Source organism: Crinia signifera, chromosome 6 (assembly GCF_055691185.1).
Source record: "Crinia signifera chromosome 6, ASM5569118v1, whole genome shotgun sequence".
NCBI lineage: Eukaryota > Metazoa > Chordata > Amphibia > Anura > Myobatrachidae > Crinia > Crinia signifera.
Genome location: NC_139222.1, coordinates 46098090 through 46110454, shown reverse-complemented (window position 1 = coordinate 46110454; position 12365 = coordinate 46098090).

Sequence of the window (12365 nt, the reverse complement as noted above, 5' to 3'; positions counted from 1 at the left end):
CCTGTTTTAGAGGATCCACTACCAATATCCTCCAAGTGAGACATTTCCTGGCTATTGTGCCCTAAAGCCATCTGATCAAGGACATTGGCACCCCAATACCAGCTAGGGGTACACTCCAACAATTCCAATGAGACACAACTAATTGGGACTAATTGCCTAGTGTGGTACCTCCAGGTGCTCTCACCATCTAGTCACCTGTACCAGGATTTTGGTTCCCCAACACCATCTAGGGACCAAATGAAGAGGACCCACTGAGCCCCCCCCCCCCTTTTAGAAAGTGAAACTTTCTTCCCAATTACACCAGAAAAAATTCCTTGTTTGGACACAATACAGTTTGCCTATGTCCTCCAGCGGCGCTTGGAAGCCCCGTCTCAACTAGAGAGGATCTTCAGACATCCACCAATCCACAGACTCCTCCAGCGGCAAAAAGATCCGGATTCCGCGTTATAGTGAGGACCTGTGACTTCAATTTAATCTTTTTCCCAATTGGAGCAGTGACCAACAAAGTACAAGCCATTGGGCTAAGTGCACTTACCTGCCATTGGATCCAACATTCCACGTCCATCCTGAGAGTGAGAATTTTATCTTTCCCTCCCCCCCTCCCTCCATTTTATTATATTTTATACCCATGTAATTGTTAATTTTTGAATGTTTTCTTATATATAAAAATATATCGCAACCAAAATAAGGTTGTGTATTCCTTCATTGTAGTACCAGCGCTGCTTCTTTTTCTCTTTTACCATTGTGTTACCTGTCCTAGTGACAGTTCCACAACAGGGAGTGACTACCTCTGATACCAAGCAGCTGCAAAGAAAGACCACTCCTATTAAGGGCGCCCTCTATATATTCTCTAGTAGAATATATACCCCTTTTTTCCCACCCTGCTCCAGGCTGCCCAATCTTTTGCAGTGACCCTGCAGTACCACCGTCTCCTGAGCTAACTGTGGCGGCCTCTCCAGCAGGACCGCACACAGCTGAGGAAACAACCCCATTGAGCCTGTAGCCCTCCACCCCTGGCACTGTGAGTACTGCTTAAAAGCCTAACAATACACTCCCCTGCCTAACCTTAATTATACACCCCCTGTAGCCTAACCCAAATAATACACCCCCACCATACCCACAGCCTAGCTCTATACACCCCCACCATCCCCGCAGACTAACTATACAACTCCCAGTGGCGTCGCCGCCCCGCCGAGCACCCCTACCCCGCCGAGCACCCCTACCCCGCCGCCCATGCAAACCCCCCCTCAATCCCCCGCAGACTTACCTATCGCGCTGGTCCCGGCGGCTCCGTTCTTCTGCTGAGGACCACCAGAAAATGGCCGCCCCCATACAGCAGACAGTTTCAGAGAACTGTGTGCTATATGGGGGTGGCCATTTTGTGGTGGTCCTCAGCAGAAGAACGGAGCCGCCGGGACCAGCGCGATAGGTAAGTCTGCGGGGGATTGAGGGGGGGTTTAACTATAGCACCGCAGCCCCCGGCGCCCCCACATGCACAGCGCCCCCCCCCCCGCGGTGGCAGGGGGCTGCGGTGCTATAGTTACGCCGCTGGCAACTCCCCATTCCCCCGCAGCCTATAACCCTAACCATACACACATCGCAGCCTATAACCACAATGCCCCCCCTCACAGCGTGTGTCCCCACGCACAGGCTGCAAATGGATGTTTAACATAAACATCCATTTGCATACTGTGGGAAACACTCACATCTTTCAATGGTCCCCGCATATAAAAGTGACTTTCAAGTTACTTTCATATGCATGCATGCTGGGAAGGAAATGGGCAGGCAGCTGACATCCGGTGATGTCAACTGTCCACCCTTGCGTCACGGCCTCATTAGCATAAGAACACTCAGCGTTCTCATGGAAATGCCCATGAAACGCTGGGTGTTGCCATAAGCAAATGGGACTGCCCGACACCCCTCTCCACCCCCCATCTGCTGTCCTGGGTGCACGCACCCTGTGTCTGCACATGCGCAGAAATGCGTTTGCGCAGATGCACACCATCGGTCCCCCATGCGAACGCACGGGGGATGCAAATGGATGTGAATAACCCCCTATACGATATGTTCCATAAGTGATATCGTTAACTATTTCAGTGGAACTCCCAGGCAAATGATATGGGGCAGATTTATTAAGCTTGGAGAAGAGATAAACTGGAGATAAAGCGGAGAAAAGGTAAAAGGAGATAAAGCACCAGCCAATCAGCTGTGTTTGAAAAAGACAGTTGGGAGCTGATTGGCTGGTGCTTTATCTCCTTTTACCTTTTCTTCGCTTTATCTCCAGTTTATCTCTTCTCCAAGCTTAATAAATCTGCCCCGTAGTGAATACACATTTCAAGTATATTGAAAATAGTTTAATTCAATATACAGAAATAACTCTGGGAGTCAGACAGTGGATATAAAACAAGAAGTAATCAAACAATAAACATGTTAAACAGCAGGGAAGCGGTCATCTATTAGAATGAACTTAGGTCTACAGTCATTAGGTCGACCCCACTAGGTCGACTGGCAGGAAGGTCGACCTGACTTAAGGTCGACATGGGCCAAGGTCGACATGACTTAAGGTCGAATTTGCATAAAGGTCGACATGAGGAAGGTCGACTGGTCATAAGGTCGACATGGGTTTTTCACTGTTTTTTGAGCCGACATGTGCCGACAGGCGGTATTTCATGCCCTACCATCCACTAGGGCGTGGTGGTAGAATAAAATAGTGTGCCGAGCGCAGCGAGGCACCGTGCCCGAAGCATTGCGAGCGAAGCGAGCGATGCGAGTGTCCGATTCTCATTGCCAACTGTGTCCATGTCGACTGTGTCGACATTCGGATAAAAAAACAGTGAAAAACCCATGTCGACATTATGACCAGTCGACCTTCCTCATGTCGACCTTTATGCAAATTCGACCTTAAGTCATGTCGACCTTGGCCCATGTCGACCTTAAGTCAGGTCGACCTTGCTGCCAGTCGACCTAGTGGGGTCGACCTAATGACTGTAGACTTAAGTTCATTCTGACAGATGTACCGCTTCCAAACAGCATCAGTAAGCAACAATATAATACCTTTTTCACACTTATTGTAAAGATGGCGAGAATTCCTGTATATAGTGCATCTTCATTAGTACCAATTCTAAACATAACACACATACAGGCTCTTATTCAGATCTGATCGCAGTACAAATATGTTCTCAAAATGGGCAAAACCACGTGCACTGCAGGTGGGGCAGATGTAACATGCATAGAGACAGTTAGATTTGTGTGAGTTATTTTGTCTCTGTGCAGGGTAAATACTGGCTGCAATATTTTTACACTGTAATTTAGATTTCAGTTTCAGCACACCCCACCCAAATTTAACTCTCTCTGCACATGTTACATTTGCAGTGCAAATGTTTTTTGCAGATTTTGAAAATTTGTACTGCGATCAGTTCTGAATAAGGGCCACAGTACACTTTCTCGCACTCACTATGAGGGGATTATTCTGGTTCACTCGCAAAGGCAAATTCCTTTTTAAATGGCCAAAACCATGTGCACTGCAGGGTGGGGCAGATGTAACTTGTGCAGAGGGAATTAGATTTAGGTGGGGTTTTACTTCAAAGGGAGAACTATATTGCAGTGTAAAAATAAAGCAGTCAGTATTTTTCCTGCACAGAAACAAAATAACTCACCCAAATCTAATTCTCTCTGCACATTTTACATCTGCCCCCCTGCAGTGCACATGGTTTTGTCTATTGGAGAAGGAATTTGCCTCTGTGAGTGAACCGGAATAAGGGCCTGAGTTCACTTACCTAATGTAACAGTCTGGCTGGCAGTATGGATCTCCTTCTCACCCTTTGAAATACGGCATCCCTGGCCTGGACCTGTGTAGTTCAACCCCCTGTGTAGGACATGATTGGATGCTGTCACAGAGGGTGTGGAAGGCGCTTTATGCTGCTGGCACTGTTGCCTGTTAGGCAACTGGGTTGCCTACCATCGGTGGTACCATTGATAAGTAACGTAACCTCAATGATGTGAAAACATTCTACAGGGGAATCATTGAGGATTTCACCCACTGATGTCACCCCTGGTCCAGGAACAATGCTTCATGGGAGTGTTGGGGGTGGATCTAAATTATAATAATAAAAAAAAAAAATTCTTTGCTTGTGCATCATCGATGGTGGCAAACCATTATGTTCTCCCACAACGATAGCAAAAGTATTTAACATTGATGATTTTTAATTATTAAGTACCGTGAGAGGCACTGCAGCAGTGGGTGTGGTATAATACTCCGACAGTTGGGATTCCGACAGTCATTAGTCAGACGTCGGAATCCCGACTGCACAGCATGGGGAGCGCAATGAAGCCCCTTGCGGGCTCGCTGCGCTCGCCACCTATTTTATTCTCCCTCTATCGGGGTCGTGGACCCCCACGAGGGAGCAGTCGGGATTCCGACGTCGGCGTACTGACTGTCGGAATCCCGACTGTCGGGGAGCCGTCCGGCACCCGCAGCAGTGGGGATGCAAAGCAGGTATAGTGCCTCTCCTGCCAGGCACTTTTCCTTGCTGTACATCCTCTGCTGTGGGGGTTCCGCCAGCCCTGTTAGGGCCCGGAACAGAAAGCCCATGTATAGAAACATTCTGTCCTGCCACCATTCACATATGTTATTGCTCTGCCCTATCTGAAAAGCTGTGTACACACGGGGGCGATAGAGGCTGAAATCGCTGGAAATAAGGTCGCAGGCGACCATATTGCCAGTGATGGGAGTGTGCCCCAGCGATAAATCGCCAGGTGCGCGCTCCCGTTTTCAGCCCCATTCTAATCGCTGGTCGCAGGAGCTTGCTCCTGCGACCAGCTGATTACCTCTGCGGCACCGCCGGCAGAGGTTCCCTTTCATCAGCGACCATCTCTGGTCGCTGATGAAAAGGAGAAGCTGATCAATATATTGCTCAGCCATATATTGCTAGCTATATATGGCTGAGCAATATATCTCCCCCGTGTGTACGGGGCTTAACCCAGACCAGTGACGTGCGGTGGGGCTGTGAGCGGAGAGGCACTTTCACAGCCCCCACCGCCCCCCCCAGACACACCTGGCTGCCGCCGACACTGGGTGCCCCGCTCCAGCAGCTGCCAGCGCACCCGTCCCCTGCTACCACCTCCGTCCCCACCCGCTGACCCCCCTGCACCTGTCCACAGCAACCAGCAACCATCCGCCACCTCCACCTCCATCCCCGCCCGCCAAAAAAAAAATATTTACTCACCGGGCAGGGGACTCACCAGGCATACAGGCAGGGAGGGGGGAGCAAACGCGGCACTGTCAGAACCTTAAATGACAGGGGCTGCTGTGATTGGACAGCAGCTGGATCAGCTGTCCAATCACAGCAGCCCCTGTCAACTAGGCACTTCTTGAAGTGCCGCTTTTAGTGTTATTTTGAATGGTCTTTTTTAGACCCGCACTAAGCCCCGCCCCCCGCTTCATCCCCTTGCAGTTCTGTGTGGTAAAATAATATAAAGAAAATACTTATGACACAGAACATGTGTCATAGGTATATTCTTTGTATTATTTTAAAGCAAAATGACAGTGGAAGCACTGCCTCCCCTGCCTCCCCTGACTGCACGTCCCTGACCCAGACCAATAAAAGAGTCAGACAAGATTTGTAATCAAGGATAGAAGTAATTGATCTGCACCCTTTTCCAACTAAATCCTGGATCTGAAACAGGATTTACAGTAGAACAGTTTCCAAACTTGATCAGACCCCTTTCCACAGTGGCCCCCATCTTTTCCTGGATCAGCCTCATTCACAATGTGCACTGGTACAGTGCCAGCGCTTGGAGATGACATTCCCTTGCATCAGGAGATCCCCATGCTGTGAATAGGCCTCAGGTGGATGATCCAGGTTACCCATTTCCATTGCAGCTCACTCGGCTCCTGGGTAAAATCTTGCTAGCTACTAGGGTTGGATACCCAGCTCGCTGGACCCATGTCCACTGAGCAAAACCTTGGGATTTTGATGCCAGTGGAAAATGGGTATAATTTTACACCTTTGTATAGACAAAGGGAGAGCAAAAGACCTGCCCTTTCACTGAGTCAAACACAACGTGTTGACAACCAGGGCACTTCCCTTACCTACCCATCCTCGGTATGCCACTGGACAGTAATGAATGAAAGTTCTTCAAATTATAAAACTGTTGTGCAAATAATAAACTGTATTTACACAGCAGTGCATAAAAGAACAAATTATCCGAGCGCCAGCGAGAGGTAATACTCAAATATCCCTGTGAACAATGTCTGCAGCGCACCCAAAAGAAGACTGCCAATCCTTTTAAAAGTACCAACTCTAAACAATACAGTATGTGAGTCACACAAGGTCAAGTGTATTGAAAAAGTTTTAATGCAATTTACAGTAATAACCATAATCCGGGTTGGGATCATTTGGTCTACAGCGTGATGGTCAACACCATTAGGTCGACATGGGAAAAGGTCGACATGGGAAAAGGTCAACATAGTTCTAGGTCGAAAGGTCATTAGTTCGACAGGTCATTAGTTCGACAATGTCTAGGTCGACAGTGAAAAGGTCGACATGGGATTTTTCACTGTTTTTTTTACCTGAATGTCAACACAGTCGACATGGACACAGTTTAAAGTGCACCGCATCACTCGCTGCGCTCGCAATGCGTCGGGCACATTATTTTATTCTCCCACCACGCCCTAGTGGATGGTAGGACATTAAATACCGCCTGTTGGCACATGTCGGCTCAAAAAATTGTGAAAAACTCCATGACGACATTTTGACTGTTGACCTACACACTGTCGGACTAATGACCTGTCGAACTAACGACCTGTTGACATAGAACCATATCGACCTTTTCCTATGTCGACCTAGACCCATGTTGACCTAATGATGTCGACCTAATGACTGACTACCATAATGCTGTAGACCAAATTACCGCATCCCCCATAACCCCTGGTAGTGGGACATTGGATATAAAACAACAAGTAATCACACAATTTAAAACTAATAAACATCCAACACTAGACGGTAAATGATTTTTTGGCTGTGCGGCCGCAGGTGAGGGAATGTGTTACCGTATACATCCCCTCGCATGCTAGCTAGGGGATTTGTGCGGCTGGGGGAGGGCATTCGTCTGGGCAGCGTGTACCTGTTTGCTAAGCTGTATGTGGTTTTGTAGTATTATTATTATTATTATTATTATTATAATTTTATTTATAAGGTGCCACAAGTGTTTTGCAGCGCCGTACAATGGAACAATACAGGGAAACAAAACTTGGCATAACATTGAATAAATAACAAAAATAGAGTACAAATAAAGAGCGCCACAGTACAATACACATTACAGCTTAAATTAGAGATGTGCAGACTCGGATTCCAGAGATCTGAGCCCCCACGGACATCATCATTCCGAGCCTGGTTCCGAGCAGTGCTCGGAGATTCCCGCCTGACTCGGGTCCGTCCGCGTGGTCAGAACGTCATCTTCACTCCAGTCTAGTTGTGGGTTGGGAGAGGGTGTGTTGGTGCTGCTGCTGGGGCTCAAACTTGAGCTTGACCTTGAACGCAATATTTTTTATTCGCTGGGGCTATCTCTCAGTGCTGCTGTGTAGTCTAACTGTGTACTTGTAGTACTACTGTCTCCTCTGTGCGGTCTACCTCTGGTGTGCTGTGCTGTAATTATTTTATTCGCTGGGGCTTCTCCCTCAATGCTGCTGTGTACTATGTTCTCCTCTCTGCTTAGGGTGGGCTCTCCCTAGCAAGGAGGACAGTCTAACTGTGTACCTGTAGTACTACTGTCTCCTCTGTGCTGGGGCCTACCTCTGGTGCTGTGCTGTAATATATATTATATGAATAATTAATGATATTATATATAGTCCACTGGTGCTGCCTGCACTGAATCTGCCAGTATTATTTAGTTACTCAGTCCACTGTTGCCACTGGCAGTACTACTGCCTACCTAGTGTACCTACCTAGTACATACTAGGCTGCTATATCTAATTTAATAAAAAATAATACTTGTGCTGTGTGGGACTGTAAAAAATAATTCCATGCTGCTGGTGCACTGACATGTGCCACTGAGTGCCACTGCCAAGCAGTACCTAATAATAAAATTAATTATTATAAATTCTGCTGGTGCACTGCATAAAGCTACTGGTGGTGTGTAATATAACTACCTTTTGTGGTGACCACTGGCAGTGCTACTGCCTGCCTGCCTACCTACCTAGTAGTTTATTTTCTCTACCTACTAGGCTGCTATATTATTAATACTTAATTAATTGAATTATATATAGTCCACTGGTGAATAGAGGTTGCCAGTATTTTTTACTCGGTCCACTGTTGCCACTGGCAGTGTTACTGCCTAAGTGTACCTACCTAGTAGTACAACTACATACTAGGCTGCTATAACTAATTTAATTAAAAAATAATACTTGTGCTGTGTGGGACTGTAAAAAATAATTCCATGCTGCTGGTGCACTGACGTGTGCCACTGAGTGCCACTGCCAAGCAGTACCTAATAATAAAATTAATTATTATAAATTCTGCTGGTGCACATATACTAGTATTGCTGGTGTATCTACCTGTCTTGTGCCTAGTACTGCCGTATCTACCGCTGCAGTGCCACTCTTACATGAGCCACGTGTTTGTGCCGTACACTTGTGTGGCTTAGCATAGTTATCCATCTACCTCGGTGCAACCTTTTGCCCTAAAAACAATATTGTGAGGTGTGAGGTGTTCAGAATAGACTGGAAATGAGTGGAAATGAATGTTATTGAGGTTAATATAGCGTAGGAGCAAAAAAAAAAATGTTGTGATTTTAGCAGTTTTTATGCTTTTTTAACAAAAAAATCAGAACCCAAAAAATCCAAACACAAAACACTTAAGAGGTGTTTTGCCAAAACCCATTAGAACCCAAAACCTCAAGGTAATCAGAACCCAAAACCCCAAACCAGTGGCGTAACTAGGATTTTTTCGCCCCCCCGCCGTTATGGGAGGCGCTGCCCCCACCCCTCCCCCTAGCCCTTCCAGCACAGTTAAACACCCAATAGCCCCCCCCAGCCCCTCCCCCTTACCCCGCCGCCGCATTCCCTCTGCGCAGATCTCCTCCAGGCTGCGGACCGTCTCCTCCTGACGTACAGTCCCGGGACGTGTGGGCAGACAGCGTGCCCCCCCCTCCCCCTAGCCCTCCCATCCACCCGCCCTCATAGAGTTAATCACCCCCCTTACCCCTCCTCATGCCGCCGCATTCTCGCAGCGCAGATCTCCTCCAGGCTCCGGACCGTCTCCTCCGGTCATACAGTGCTATTAAAAACTGCCCCCTAATAGCAGACAGTTTTTAAGGATGCTAGAGGAGGCCGCCGCCTCCTCTAGCATCCCTACAAAATACTGTCTGCTATACGGGGGCAGCCATTTTGTGAGGGGCAGTTTTCAATAGCACTGTATGACCGGAGGAGACGGTCCGGAGCCTGGAGGAGATCTGCGCTGCGAGAATGCGGCGGCATGAGGAGGGGTAAGGGGGGTGATTAACTCTACGAGGGCGGGCGGATGGGAGGGCTAGGGCGAGGGGGGGGGGCCGCGCTGTCTGCCCACACATCCCAGTCAGCTCAGCCACACACAGAGGTTAGTAACATAGCCCCGCAGCGTAGACCGGCGCCCACAGTTACTCATCGCCTCCCCGCCATGGCGGGGGCTGCGGGGCTATAGTTACGCCACTGCCCCAAACCCGAAAAGTGGCCGGTGCACATCCATAGCTTAAATATAAGTAGTGAGGACTCAATCAACATACAACTAGAGGCTTGAGGCCAATGATGGAGATGAGTATGCAGACGAAGATGGTTACTGAGTGTTTGAGTATAGGAGAGCTGTGAGTGAAATCTGAAGAGAAGAGGGCTTTGCCAACAGGAGGGAAGAGGGCCCTGCTCAGAGGAGCTTATAATCTAGTAGGAAGTGTACCGTATGGTATGCAAACTATACTGTATCTGGTAAAGTAACCAGCAGGAAGATACTGTTACTGGTAAAGGAACCAGCTTAACTGGTTTAAGATATTGTTATGATCTTTTTGCCTTTTGTTCATCATAAATAGATTAAGGCGCCTAATGAATTATGCTGCTTGGCCTATACCTTTACTTAACTGTTATGCCGAGAAATAAATCACACAACACACCTTATTCTAAAAATAACGACACGGACAACCACTGTGTAAGTTTAAAAGGGTCATGAATATTTATTGTAATGGTATGACCCCTATTTGTCTAAGGGATGGCAAAGAAAGCCCGCGCTGTGGCCTGGCGAGGACACCTCCATGAAGTGTCCAACGTCCCACCGCCTGAGTCGGGACTCGCCTGCTGTCCTGGCAAAGGGGGGCAATACCGCACAGAGACCACCTGACACCCCACCTGACTGCTGGTTGAGAGCGCCTTTTCGTTGATTTATAATTAAAGCTATAGAAGCCAATTTGGGGAACGGCCCGGAGACCAGGTAGCACAGAAGAAAAGGGATAGTGGGGATCCAGACTCAAAGAGGAAGTACCTCCTGCTAGCATCACCTAATATACCCCTCTCTAAGCTGACTGGCAGATCTAACTGCCACTCAACCTGAGATTTCCCCTGGGCACTTTATACTATCTTCCATAGCTTTATTTACAAGCATTAAATTCACCTGCTCTTAAATTCACTTGAGCCTATACGGCCTTCATTCTATCAAGTGCTGGTTGAATGGGCAAACAGGTGATATTACAGCAGGGTTGCCTCCTTTGTAGCTGCCCTCGCAAGGAGAGGGCAGCCAGCTCTCTTAAGTGTGCTGGCATAATGCAAAAGCACTGGGCTACAATGACAATTCTGCGTTTGAGGTGTGGCCAGTGCGATCGTGTCAGGCATCGCACAGCAGTGGGCGGGTCTACAATGGTGCGATCTGTGTCATTTGGTCCCACAGACTCCTCTTCTGAGGGGGTGTCCTGGCAGCAATGCGGAGGAATTGCCCCCCCTTTACAGGGGGTCCGGAGTTGACGTGATTTTTGGAAGCCCCCTGGCCATTCCGGGGGGGTAAGCAACCCTGTATCACAGCACATATGGAAACTTATCTTCTCACTTGTACATTTGTTCTAATTGCATCCTGATGATTCACAGGTCTGGCCCGATTCAGACCGGATTCACACAGAGGGCGATTATCAATACACTGCGTATGCTCGAGGCAGTCCTACGATGAACTCCTGCAACTAGTTCTGTTTGCTGGCCATTCGCAAGATGATTGACATGGAGTAGGCGTGTGAGGATGGAAACCGACCGTTTTTGGGAGGGGATATGGTTATTTGGTCTACAGCAAGTTGGTTGACAATCATTAGGTCAACACCATTATGTCGACATGGGTCAAATTCCACATGGCTCTCTGTCGACACAAGCATTAGGTCAACATGGTCTAGGTCAAGAGTCAATAGGTCAACATGGGGTTTCACCATGAAAAATTTGCAGCGGGGGGGGGGGGGGGGGGGTGCAAATTAGGTAGTTACGCCACTGACCACACCACACCACTCCCAGTGCTCTGAATATCCAAAGTGGAATGTGCTCCTGCGCAGACTCCTGTGTTGCTACTGCTCCATCTAAGCTTCATTCCCTCTACCAAGATTGCTGCTGAGGTTACTACTGAGGCTGTGTAGAACCAACTTGCAACAGTCTTTAACTACGCTCCTGTGAGGACTATGATTACCTGCTGATCCACAGCATTATCTAGCAACCTGTACCACTATACCTATAAACACTAGCTGTTTAGATGTATGACGCCACGCTCCACTCAAACTACAGTAGGCTCCTTCTAAAAAGGGAGCCCAGGTGCGCCTGCTTACCACTTTTTAAGTAACTGTACAGAACAGAATGGTCAGTTATTTGTTGGCCTAATACAGGATTGTAAGATATTTACAGCTGCAAAGAGCAGTCTTAAAATTCAAATGCAACAGGAAGCATCTGTAGGAGAAAGAAGCATCCTGTCAGACTCAGATCACCATTGCGAGCATCTGTTTCAATTCACAAAGGTTTCAGCCAGAGGCCACAGCTTATTCGGGCTGGCTGTAGTATCTGGGCACCTGGGTCTGATGGTGCATACCGCGGGCCCTTTTAGAAGAACTGTGCTTGTTGCTGATGGGAATGCAAGCAATATCAAAATACTTGTTGTGCACCTGTGAAGAATGGTTGTTGTACCCTCACAAAATGGGTGATGCACCTGCGCCGAACCCTAAAATATACTATTTGTACATAAACCATCAGGTTTGAATACAAAATATTAATTAGGCCTGTATTTCCAACAACTATTATCAGCATAGGCATAGGCCCATCATTGGTACAGGAAATCTGAGTGAAATTGGAGGGCTATCTTCATTCAGTCATCTCTGAATAGTCTACA